Below are 13,805 nucleotides of genomic sequence, written 5' to 3'. Positions count from 1 at the left end.
CGGTTAAAAACCAGAATCTTAAACAGGTCAATAACCAGTGAAATTCTATTACAGATATTAATTGACAGGAAAAATATGAGAAAAGTACAGAAAAGTTTAAAGAGAATTTTAAGAAAAATTTACCAAGGTGTGGGAAAAAAGGGAAAAACTGAAAAAGAAATGGAAAAAAGGGAAAAGAAGGAAAAGGGGTAAAAGCACGCACAGAAAGAGAGAAGACAAATTCAAATTCAATTGGCACTGTCACAATCTATCTCCTCTTGAAGATTCTCATCGCATATCTAATGGTCCTTTCAAAACATGGGATCTAATGTCCTGCCAACCTATCACATTATTTTCCCAAATGTACAGTGAGTTCCTCCCCAATGTTGAGCCCACCCGGCTGCTTTCTCAGATGCTGTCACACAGGACTTAATTAAATTTAGAGCCAGCACCAATAAAAACAGGAACTGGAAGAGCGATAAGAACTTGACTAAAGAACAAGCAGCGGCTCTATCTAATATCCAAAAGAACGAAAAGATCATTGTGAAACCCTCTGACAAAGGGGGGAACATTGTTCTGTTAACCAGGGATCAGTACTGTCAAGAATCCCTTCGACAACTTGAAGATCCATATCACCAATAAAGAGGAATATGAGCACAGCAGACAAATGTATCATGATCTTTTGACCAAGTGGCGAAATAAGTCAATGTTGGATATGAATGAGTTCTTGTTCTTACGTAATCCTGAACCTACCACTCCAACTTTCTATCATCTCCCGAAACTTCACAAGGACCTGGTCAATCCTCCGGGGCGACCTATTGTCTCGTCCAAGGGGGATTGACAGAGAATCTATCAATTTATATTGATTCATTTCTAGCAAAATTTGTGTTGGATCTTAGATCGTATGTGAGAGAACCTAAGCATTTCATTGTACAGATTGAACACATCACATGGGATTCTTCCTTTCTGCTCATTACCCTAGACATCACCAGTCTATATACATGCATACAGCACGACAAGGGGGTTGAGGCTGTGAAATATTTCCTGGACAAGAGACCGGCCAAATATCGCGAGCATGGTATAATGTTGACTGAAATGTTAGAGTTCTGTTTACAGAATAATATCTTTTTGTTTCAGAATACACTGTATAAACAGACCTCAGGGGCGGCGATGGGAACCTGCTTCGCCCCCAGCTACGCAAACCTTTTTGTGGGCTGGTGGGAGGAGCAGGTGGCCCTTTCCGGGGACAACTCAAAATGGGCAGGGCACATTGTGGTGTGGCGTCGTTACATTGACGACTTGTTTCTGGTGTGGAGGGGCTCCTCCGCAGAAGCCAATGATTTTATTGTGGATCTCAATAAAAATAATTTACATCTAAAGTTTACCGCAGACATCAATAGGGAGCAAGTACATTACTTGGATTTGAGGGTATTTGTCAGTGATGGGAAGCTACAGACTGCCCTCTATAGAAAACCAACGGTAGGGAACAGTATTCTTCATGCCGAGAGCAGCCATCCACCCAGCCTCGTACGGAGTATACCGTACGGTGAATTGCTTAGGCTAAAAAGGAACTGCTCCCGTGACATTGACTTTATGTCAGCCGCAAAAGAGAGCATACAGAGGTTCCGCATGAGAGGATATGATCCGGTCATGCTTAACAGAACCTTGAAGAAAGTAGCCAGAATTCCGAGGCGACAACTGCTTGATTGTGATCAGAAAAAGAGGAATGATTCTGAAATTGAGAACAAATTCAGGATGATCACTACATACTCGGATGGGGCTAACGCTTTAAGAGGCATGCTCTCGAGAAGCTGGCATATCTTGCGCACAGACCCAGTAATTGGGTGTGATGTACCTGTTAGACCCTTGATCACTTTCCGCAAATCTAGATCCATAAAAGACATGGTAGTCCATAGCCATCTAGCACCCATTAAAACTCCCATGCAGGGCACCCTTAAGGACATGGCAGGCTTCTTCCCATGTGGAAGATGCCGGGCGTGCGAAAATAGCAAGAGGGTCCTCTCCTATCAAATCCCAGGTCTATCCCGCCCCAAGAAAATCAAAAAATTCATCACATGTACAACATCTTATGTGGTATACTGTCTTGTATGCCCTTGTGGCCTCAAGTACGTAGGCAGTACGATTAACAATGTCAAGATGCAAGTGCTGGAACATCAACGAGCCATAATGAACAAGGATGTATCTTATCCTGTGGCCAGGCACTTTGCACAGGAACATCAGAGTAACCGTGAATTACTCCAATATTTCGGTTCCATTCAACCCCAGAGGGGGAGATAGACTGTTATGTCTGCGCAGACTGTAGTCGCGATATATAATAGACATGCAGACTAAGCAGCTGGGTGGGCTCAACATTGGGGAGGAACTCACTGTACATTTGGGAAAATAATGTGATAGGTTGGCAGGACATTAGATCCCATGTTTTGAAAGGACCGTTAGATATGCGATGAGAATCTTCAAGAGGAGATAGATTGTGACAGTGCCAATTGAATTTGAATTTGTCTTCCCTCTTTCTGTGCGTGCTTTTACCCCTTTTCCTTCTTTTCCCTTTTTTCCATTTCTTTTTTAGTTTTTCCCTTTTTTCCCACACCTTGGTAAATTTTTCTTAAAATTCTCTTTAAACTTTTCTGTACTTTTCTCATATTTTTCCAGGCAATAAATATCTGTAATGGAATTTCACTGGTTATTGACTGTGTGTTGGAGTTCAGAAGCGGGCTGGTCGGCGGACTCACCTCCTGTTGAAGCGGAAATCACCTCCTGTGGAAGCGGAAATCACCCCACGCCTCGCGGCCCCCGCATCGCGGGAGCCGCTCGAGCCTTTTGAAGACAGCCGCGAAAGTGAGTTGAGGCTTCAAGCCACCCACCACCTTTGGCTTGCAGCGGGACTGCGAGGACCAGCGGGCAGTGCGCTAACCTGCCACAGCTGGTCCTCTTCCCGCCGCCTCCTCACTGGGGATAGAAAACAGGGGCGTGGCTTTATCCCAAGGACTATATCACTGGACCTTCACAGTAGGCCCGCGGGACGCGCACGGACGCGCACGGGCGAAGCCCGGGCCAAGAGCGGGCCCGTTTGTGCCCATTCGTGACCAGGAGTGACCGAACCGGGCAACCCCCCTAACTTGTATAAGCCTCCTCCTGTTATCTGGGCCATGGCCGGCAGAGATACCAGGATTAAATCATCGTTAACTGGAAGCCTCTCAACCGCTGGAGGTATGGAAAAATTCCTTATTAGGGCCAACAATATCATAGACAAAGAAATTGTCATCTTGGAGAAACGCTTATCTACTGAACTTATTTCTCTTAAACGCTCATCTATAGGGCCCCTCGCAAATGCCAAAACACCAGCCAGAAATAGCGAACATCCCAGCCCTATGGTTGAAACCCAGCCTGTAACCCTGGAGGTAGTACCCCCGCTAAGAGTGGACTCTGATACCCTAGCTAACACAATTGTTACTGTAGCGGAAATCAACCCTGCTCCTGACAGTAATAATGCTTCTATCATGTCTAACTTCGAAGAGAGTATCATTCACTCTAAGAGTCAAGGGGAGAGGGAAGGTGCTATTAGGAAACGGAAAAGAGTATACAATAAAAAAGAAACCAAATTTGGAAGATCTGTTAAATCAGCTAAATTGCGGGGTGAACCACCCCCGATTATCAATCCCCAAGAAATTACTCCCCTTGGGAGAGAGGGGTCCATGGAGTGGGTTGTGGCCTTACTTAAATCGATTATATCACCGCTAGAGGCAAAACTGGATAGGTTGGATTCTAGAATATCCAACATAGAGAAAACCACTGCTTCGATCTTAGCTATTTCCAGTAAACCCAAATGCCAAAATACCCCTCCTATTGTCCCCACCCCCCTGGTCCCTCCCCTTCCTAATCCGACCCAACCCCCTATTCCTTCCTTAGTAAATTGTTTACCCACCCCCTCCATGCCCAGCAAAACTAACACTAGAACCGCCCAGCACTTGGCGAGTCAACAAGCCAGTCTGTCTAATCCCCCGGTACATATGGACGAGGTGAATCAGGGATCCCCGGTCAACGAATATAAAACCCCTAGACTTAGACGGCCTGATCTCCCGCCAGAAGCCAATCGGTTTATGGTTATCCTAGCTGGAGTACCGCCATTAGAAAAAGGGGAAACAGAAACTTTTAGTTCCTTGAAAAGCAAGATCATCAAATGGCTTAACTGGAATAGACCCCTCCCGACCCATTTACATAATGAAATCATCATGGTTAGGAGGGTTCCCTGGGTTGGTAAGACTCCCAAAACCGTCAACGGAGACTGTATTACTGTTAGCTTTAGAGATCCCCGTACGGTTTCTCATATTTGTGCGGGCTTCAACAGATCATTTGATTCCACTATTCAGACCCTTCCAGTTTCTTTCTTCTTCCCACCAACTAACAATTTCCACCATTCTAGAAGAGGGGATTGGACTGTGGTGGAACGTAGGGGCAGGCAGCGACCGTTTGACATCAGACCTCCCAGGCTACCCCAATATATGTCCCAACCCTACCCCTTTTCCGAATATAATCGCTATGGCTGTTTAGAAGGCCTGGAGGGAGTCGATTGACTACCCCCCGATGTACCATCTCCTGAGCTGATTCCTGTCACTGGAGACAGGGAAGTCCCATCTAATAATATACTTCCGGTCCAATGCACGGTAGCTCCTCCTAATATGATATCGACACCATCTGTTGACCCGAAGGCGGTTTATCTTGCACCCCATGACCTGGGTCCTATAGATATGGGTTGTGCGACATCATCCTCCATAGTTACCCCCACTGAACTGGTGCAGGCCCCCAAGCCAACCGGATACTCAATGGCGAGCTGGAATATTGCAGGGTGGCGGCAAAAAGTTGCAGCCCTGGGCTGGAGAGAACACATCATGGACTTTGACATTTTGTGTCTGCAAGAAACATGGTCTGTTGAAGATATTCATTACGATGGCTTTGTCTCTTACAATTGTCATGCTGAAGAATCTGTTATGGGGAGGGCTAAAGGCGGACTATTGATTTTACTATCTGTACTCCTCCCTGTACATGTAAGAAAAAGCCACCAAGTGGGGTTTCATTCTCAGATATTGGAAATAGTGGTTAGTAGGGGTAGAAATATTCTGTTGATTAACCACTATAATAACACCTTTGATCCAACCAGTACTTCTGTTGTGGATGAACTTGAAACAGTATTAGACTCAATCTGCTATAAATCGGCCATATCCTATGACATTATATGGGGGGGGGCTTTAACATCAGAACCTGCCCTCTCTCTTATACAACTGCTTGTGGGTTTGATGGGGACAATGGGGAGTACTCAGTCCAGTTCTTACACTCCCCCTATGGTACTTCCCTTAACAACCTTTTGTTAAAGTATGATATGTCCATCCATCAACATGCCCCTGATAATGAGGGTAATATGGCCCCTACTTTTACGGGGAGGAATACTGTTTCTGTTGTTGATTATCTCCTCATCTCAACCCGGATTGTCCTGCTCTGTACGGTCCCGCTTATCCTGGACCTTGGATTGAGTGACCACAATGCTCTAACTATGTCCATCTTTAATGAGATCCCTAGGAAGGTATTTACCGGCAGGGTCGTAGACGACATTATCCCATGTAGGCCAAACGGGATACGTATTAAATGGTGTGGGGAAAAATCCGAGAATCTACATCGCAGTGTTGTGAAAGCTGGTTTAAAAACGATATTCTGTTGTCTCGAAATTGATGCCCCATCTGAAAGCATTGTAAACAATTTCGAGAAACTTGGCACCATAATCAAGCAAACCCTTACTACCAACAAGGCCCCAATCAAACGGGAAACGCTGGGCTGGTTTAACCAGGCGTGTACTAAGGCGTTAAAAGCCCTTAAGCTTGCCCTTTCCAACCTACCTAGAGACAGGGAAGCGGTCAAACACTTGTGGGCTAATTATAACATCGAATTGAAACACAGAAAACAAGAGCTAAGAGAACAAGCCTGGGATGACCTGAATAAAGCTGCAGCTCTCCGGGACAGTAAGCTGTTCTGGAGCACTATTAATAGCCCATTCCTCCAGAAGGATGAATTCCCAGTCCTTACCGCTCAAGTAAGTGAAGATAGTTGGGTCTTACATTTCACAGGGATTTTTGACCCAACCAGGGAGCTTCATGATAACATCTGTAACAACCCCATTACTCCAGTTGAACCCCTGGGAATCATGATCCATGAAGTAGACATGGCAATCAACGGTAGCAAAGGAGGGAAGGCACCTGGACCAGACGGGGTACCAATTGACCTATATAAATATGATCTGGCCCTGTGGAGTCCATTATTAACCCTAGCGTTTAATGCCGCTGTGGACAACAACACTCCTTCAACCTGGAGTGAATCCATTATCATTCCAATCTATAAGAAGGGGGATAGAGGAGAGGCCAAGAACTACCGCCCTATCTCCCTTCTGGACTCCTCATTAAAAATCATGAGTAGGGTCTTATTAACGCGGTTGGAAGAATGGGCTGTAGACAATAATATTCTTGCTCCATCCCAATATGGCTTTAGAAAGGGCCTTGGTACTATAGAACAATGTATTAACCTAAACCTCCTAATTGGAAAATACACCAAGGCCAAAGCGGGCTCTTTGTACCTGTGTTTTGCGGATCTTTCTAGCGCCTTCGATCTGGTCGACCACACTTTGTTGTGGTCAACTTTATTGGGTATGGGCGCCCCCTCTGCTATTATCCACTTCTTAGCTAGACTTTATTCCAACCTATCGGCCCAAATTCGTTATGGACCAACGGGGGAGTGCACAAGAAAGATCAAGGTAAGATCTGGCATCCGACAGGGATGTGTTTTGGCCCCGTTGCTTTTCTCGCTCTTTATTAATTCAGTTGAGCAGGAATTAAAGAAAATCCAAGCTGATGCCCCACAAGCAGGAGGTCTTCCTATACCGGTATTACTCTATGCCGACGATACTGTTTTACTTTCTAGGACTCCAATAGGCCTTCAAAAATTGATGAACTGTTTTTACGATTTTATCCAGGGGAAGAAACTTAAAATTAATAATTCTAAAACCTTTGTTTTGGTGTGTGGCAAAAAGGTAAAACATCTTAAACCCTTTTATTTCAAGGAAAACCGTATTGAGGTTGTCGATAATTTCTGTTATCTGGGCGTTACTTTTAATGACAGAGGTTCCTGGGTCCCAGAGCAAACTAATGTTAAAGCAAGAATGGGGAAGGCCTCCCTAGGCGTTTTCCGCTTTGCCTCAAAAGTAGGAAGTCGCCGTATCATAGATATGCTGAATATTTATAAACATAGATGTACATCGGTAGCACTGTATGGTTCTGGGGTTTGGGGACATTGTAATGTAAGGGACCTGCAAATTACGGAAAATATGTTCCTCAAACGATTGCTCTGCCTCCCACCCTCGGCATCCACTGTCCTAACACACATAGAATTAGGTCTGGACTATTTAGCTGACCTAATTGGACTGAGACCACTATTGGTTTGGAAATCCATTTTTACCAAGACTGAAACTGCCTTTACTAAAGACATCATCAAGGACTGTCTACTTTTAGAAAAAGTCTCCAGCATTCCTTGGCTAAAATATGTGATTTCAACCTTTAAGGATCTGTTTGATATGGACGTGAGTAAACATCCTGTATGTATTAATTCTCTGTCCAAACAGGAGGTTAAAAGTGAATTCTTGCGGGTCAAAACCGATTTGCGGAAAACTGTAACAAAAGAGTATTCTACTCATGTTTTTTATTATTCTCTCAAAGATGATGTTTCTGGTATACCTATGTACCTTAATGCTATTAGTAGACGGTCCCATCAATTTGTACTTTCAAGACTGAGACTAGGCATTGTACATAATTTGGTGGCATTTCCTACAATGAAATGCCATTCGGTTACCCCTTGTCCGTGTGACGGTTCAACCAAACAAAGCACACTGCACTTTCTCCTACTCTGCCCTTTGTACAAAGCTCAGCGTATTTTTTATCTTAAACCTATGTTTTTGAAATATTCTATGTATACCACAGGAAATGCTATGAAGTTATTATTTTCACTTGCAAGCCCGGATTTATGTTTCTTTACTGCAACCTTTATTTTAAAATCAATCACAGTAAGACAAAGTATGGTTTTCCCCTAAATTATGTACAATAATTTTTAGATTTTATGCCAAACTTTTAGCCCAATCGCATGATAAGTACCTCCCCTGGTGTTGTAACTTCATATGTGTAATGTTTTATTCTGTACACTTTTATGATGTTTTAAAACAATCGAATAAAGTTTATGAAACGAAACGAAAACGACCTGTTTAAGATTCTGGTTTTTAACCGACTCACCAAGATGCAATTGAAGGGGAGTCTAAGGTCACATGTGATTGTATTAGCCGATCTTTGGCTAAATTATGAGATTTGTAAATATTACAACTATGGTAATGAGACAAATGGGTGTAGAATGTAACATATTGCAGTCTTACTATCATTACATTAGTCGGTGATGTGCCGATACATGGCATAAATAGCTTTTTATTCACCGACAGGGTAGGAATTTCCTATTGATGGGTTCAAAGCACATCAGTGCATAACATGTTGAGAACCCCGTGTAATTGATTGATGACTGCATTGCAAGAATATGGTGTTTTGTGGTGTCGATACAATCGAATTTTAAATTGATTGTAAAAATTGGAAATTTGCGGCAAAGTATTGTCGGTAATATGCTGATACACAGCGAGATTGAATTCATTTAAACCGGCAATGGCACAATATAATAACATCCCAATTGTGCTATTAATTGAAAAAATCATTATGAAATGGCCGCCGTACATGTTGTTTTGAAGTGTCCATCTTTCATTTCACTGACAGGAAGTAATGTGTATATAATGTGTCAGATAGACACGGAAATGTAAACACTGACGAAGGACTTTAGGTCTGAAACGCGTCTGTTTTTGTCTATCCGTGGCTGATTAAAACTTTGCTGCATAAACCCCTGAGAGTGCGTTATCGTTTGTGGAAAACAGGAAAAGATTGGAGCTGCTATATATATATATATATATGTATATATATATATATATATATATATATATATATATATATATATATATATATATATATCATTACAACTTCTGTCTCTCCGGTGAGGCATACAGATATCACAGACCCCCAAGCAGCTTCAAGTACACAGGCAAGTTTATTATCTCTTCCTTGTTTCGATTGGCATGACGCGTTTCGGGTAGAAACTGCCCTTGATAACCTACTGGTGGTCACCAGTAGGTAGTTATAGTTAGAACCTAGTTTCCATAGGAGAAGCATTTTTTGATTTGCTAATAATGTTGACGTCGTATGACAAATCTACGCGAAATTCTCCCAAAAAAAGTCTATCCAGGTCAGCTCCTATCCTAAAAGTTTGGGGGTGATTCGTCAAGCGGGAGCTGAGAAAAAATGGGGGTCCCAAAACGCGTTTTACCCATGTTAATTTACAGACGGGTTACAGCCCGAACTGCTGAACGGAATCACCCCAAATTTGGCAAAAAGGTAGGGCTTGGTTCAGAAAGCGTTTTTTTTTTAAATGGTGTAAATCCGTTCCGTTGTTTTTGAGAAAAAACAAAATAACAGTAAAAAAATCTATTTCCCATAGGACATTTTGAGCAAGGCTAGAGCCGACACTACTGGGCGGAATTACCCCAGATTTGGCAAAAAGGTAGTGCTTGGATCAGAAAGCGACCTTTTTAAAAAAAAAATTGTAAATCCGTTCAGTAGTTGCTGAGAAATTAAAAAAATAAAAGTTTTAATATCTGGGCGGAGCCTAACTTCTGAGCACGAGCTTCACTGTGATTGGCTGCCAACACTCCAAACCAGGAAGTGTTGGCAGTCATCTTGTGAGCCGGTAGAAGCGAGTCACCAGAAAACAGAGAAACAAAGATATAAAACAAGAGAAGGGGGCAGGGTAGAACACCCTGACCCCCTAGGCCTGCTCATGGGATTCCAAAAAAGCTTTTTTTTAAAAAAATGTAGGCGCATTTCGCGCTGGGGTTGCAGGCCCCCACGTTTTATTTCACTGGGGCCCCTGGGTGGGCTAGGTCTTGGGGACATTTCTTTAACAATAATAGCAGGGGTCCCCTGGGGCCCCCACAGCCCCAGGGCTTCACGCATGTTGGGAGGGGGGCCGCACAGCCCCCCTCCTTGAGCCCTCCATCTGCTTATAACTTTGGCATTTTTAGACGAATCTTTACGAAATTTTCCAAAGAGTTTCTCTTTTTTGATCAGCTACTATCTTTAAAGTTTGGGGGTGAGTGGTCAAGGGGGGGCTGAGAAAAAGGGGGTGTCCAAAAACGTGTTTTCTCAATGCAATTCCATAGCAAACTTTTGACAAGGCTACAGGCCAAACTGCTGAACGGAATTATGCCAAATTTGGCAGGGAGAAAGGTCTGGGCCCAGAGAGTACACTGTTGTTTACATGGTGTAAATCCGTTCAGTTTTTTTGAGAAATATCAAATTTTACAGATATCGATATTTGAGAATTCTGACATATGATTGGCTGAGGGGTTACTAGCACGATCCTGCGGCTCATTGGCTGAGAACGGTTGAAACTAGGAAGTGTTGCAGCCATTTTGTGACTCAGTTGAAAGGAGTAGGGAGAAAAAAGAGAAAAATTGTATAAGACGGTATATTAGGAGCACTGTGGAGTTACTTTAAGCAGTCTGTACGCTGCAGAGGCAGGGAGTTTGAATGTTGCGTTTGCCATGGAAATCACGTTCGCAGAACAACGGTTCACGGTATTGCGGCAAGGTTGCATAGGCTCTGGAAAGCCAGTTGGGAAAACAATGTACCGTATTGCGAGAAGCAGTGTATAGGGTGCACTCACAAGTAGTGTGAATGTGTCGTAGGCTGTGGAAATCACTACCGCAAAACAACGATGCGCTGTATTGCGGCAATGTTCACAAGGCTGTGGAAATTATATTGGGCAAACAACAATGCGCCGTATTGCGGCCTACCTTTAATATAATGGGGAGTAATGTTTACTTATAATGCAGTGTTCACTTTTATCATGGATAGTGTGACTTTGTTACAGGAAATTCAATATTATGTGGGAGGGTGTTTTCTCTATCTGAGCGCTGAACAAAATTAACGTTTAATTGGCTGAGGTGTTCTAACAACGAGCTTATTGTTCATTGGCTGCGAACCATTGAAAGTTGAAGTGTTGCCAGCTATTCTCTTCCCCTCCGCGGAGTAGCAAGGATATCTGATTGGCTCACATGTTCTAAAGAGGACCTTCCAGGGCTTAATGTTCATTGGTTGCGAACCATTGAAAGTAGAAGTGTTGCCAGCCATTTCCTTCCCCTCTGCGGAATAGGAGGAACATGTGATTGGCTGACGTGTTCCAAGGAGGACTTTCTCAAGCTTAATGCTGATTGACTGTAAACCATTAAAAGTAGAAGTTTTGTCAGTGATTCCTTTCCCCGCCGCGGAGTATTAGGGACATCTCATTGGGTAAAGTGTTCATTGGCTGTGAAGCATTAAAAGTAGAAGTGTTGGCAGTCATTCCCTCCCCCTCTGAGGAACAATATGGACATTTTATTGGCTAAAGTGTTCAGGGTACAAGTTTGCTACTTATTGGGTGGGAACGTTTCACTGTTGTCAGCCATTTTGTGACGCACTTCAAAGGAGCATGGGAAAACAAAATAGTAGAGGGGAGGGTAGGAACACTATTAACTCTGTACAGTGGTCACAAGGTGGTGGACAGGGATTTTGAAGGTAAAAATTGTTTTGATATATTTTAAGGACCATTTATATATTTGCCGTGGGGTGTACAAGTCATGGCGGAAAAATAACAGAGAGTCTTGCGGTCTTCTTTTTATGAAGTTTGCAGGCGGGATACTTCCCAGGAGCACTATTTACTTATAATGTGGTGTTTACTTTTCTTACGGGGAGGTGTGGTTGCGCAACAAAAATTTCTGTCTAGGTTTCAAATAGTTTTTATTAAGCAATTAAAAAGAAACTTTCTTCGGAAACTGACGCTGTATATATCAAAGGGGTGACAAATAAAAATGGAATTTCATAAAATATCACTTAAGCGTGGCCACACCCTCCTTTTTTTCTGCTATAGTTTGTAAAAGTGTTGCACCATATTCTTGATAATATAAGAGGGCATGTGTTACTTTTAGATAAAGTAGAAAATAAATCCTACAACATTAATCCCGCACTACGTAATCTGAGGTCAGAAGAATAAGTAAAAAACAGCTAAACACAAATGACTTCATATTACATAGAAATGTACACTTTATAATTTTTTGCAAATTTCTATTCTGTAGAATTCGAGAACGTTATGTCGTAGTGCTTAGAGGTCGCTCACTGTTCTGCTAACAAATCACGTACTCTTTCAATAATTTATAGGATAGTACACAGTACTGGTCCTATATATTCTATAGGGGGAAGGTGAATAGGAACAGCAACTGAGAAAAATAGAAATTAGAAAATAACATTCAGAAATGGGTTTAGCAAAGGTTTAAAGTAAGAAAGTATGTATGTAAACTATCTTTTTTTAGACTGCAATTTCTAAAAACATTCTCACAGAAAGAATATCTGCTCAAGTAAGTAATAAAGGTCAGTAAGCTGTGTTTCAGATGGTTTATTCCTGGCGCCAATAAATCTCCAATTCCTCTTCTGTAACAATGTGACACTCAATTACAATATAAAAAGTGACATCGTTGTTGCACAAAAAAGAGAAGGAAAATAAAGTTATGAATACACCACAAGATCAATAACAAAATACTTTCAAGGCGTGAATATTTTAGAGCAGCTTCTTTTCTCCGGGACTTCGAAATGTTTAATGTTCATGGCGACGGGTCATAAACTCCCCTGAGATCATAATGACTGTGAAAACTATAATATACATATTCACAGTATATAATCCCGAGGGGGAAACAGACTAACAACCAGTAGCTGATGACGTTGTGTATAAATCTTTACTCTTGGCGCCGACGGGTCATAAACTCCTCTGAGATCACAATGACTGACAATATTATAATATACATATTCACAGTATATGATCTTCAGGGGAAAACAGACTAACAACCAAAAGCTGGTGACGTTACATATACATCTTTAGTGTTTGCGCCGCCTCGTCACCAACACTGAAGTACAGTGTCAATATTATAATATGCAAAGTCACAGTATATGAGCTCAAAGGAGCCAGAAAAGGCGCAATGTTTGCTGTATTCTGTCTGTTTCTGAAAACAAGCTGCTGACGTTACATAAAAAAGGCAAAAACAAGTAATAACACTTTTTTCTACATACAAATGTTTAAATATTGACACATAGCTACGTATTTTAAATATCTACTATGCCATAATCAAACAACTTACAACTCCGTAATATGTTTTGTTGCCGCAAAACAAGAATCCAACGCTAGAAAAGGGAACCTGCATCACAGAATGGACACGGGTAAATAACTCGCGAAAACGAAACTAATCGAACAACGGGTGTGGTTGATATACTTTTTGGTTATTAAGTAGTCTATGGAAGGAAGATGCGGATCCGCCCATTTACATGTCAGGTTTTACAGTTACACATGCTCACGTTTTAACTATTTAACTTGTGCAAGTGTTGGGAAAAGTTACAAAATGGGAAGCTGTAAAGGTTTCGATTTCGATCGTAACACGTATAAGGTCCTTAATATGTACATACATTGGCCAGCTTTAAAACTGTTACCTGGCAAACCGTGTGATTTCCATTCTCATGACTAAAAACATCTATTAATTGCCGTAATTCTAAAGAGAAGACATTAAAAAAATATTGTTCACAATAGAAGAAAAAAAATACGTGCTAATA

General features: G+C 42.1%; 1 protein-coding gene across 1 annotated transcript in view; it reads left to right on the top strand.

Annotated features, from left to right (window-relative positions):
* Positions 1-13,805, top strand: part of CYP17A1 (cytochrome P450 family 17 subfamily A member 1) — a 360,400-nt gene that overhangs the window by 94,600 nt on the left and 251,995 nt on the right. The gene's annotated exons all lie outside the window — the stretch shown is intronic.

This window comes from Lissotriton vulgaris, chromosome 5, assembly GCF_964263255.1.
Source record: "Lissotriton vulgaris chromosome 5, aLisVul1.2, whole genome shotgun sequence".
NCBI lineage: Eukaryota > Metazoa > Chordata > Amphibia > Caudata > Salamandridae > Lissotriton > Lissotriton vulgaris.
Note: the sequence above shows the minus strand (reverse complement) of the source record. Positions and strands in the feature narration are given on the sequence as shown.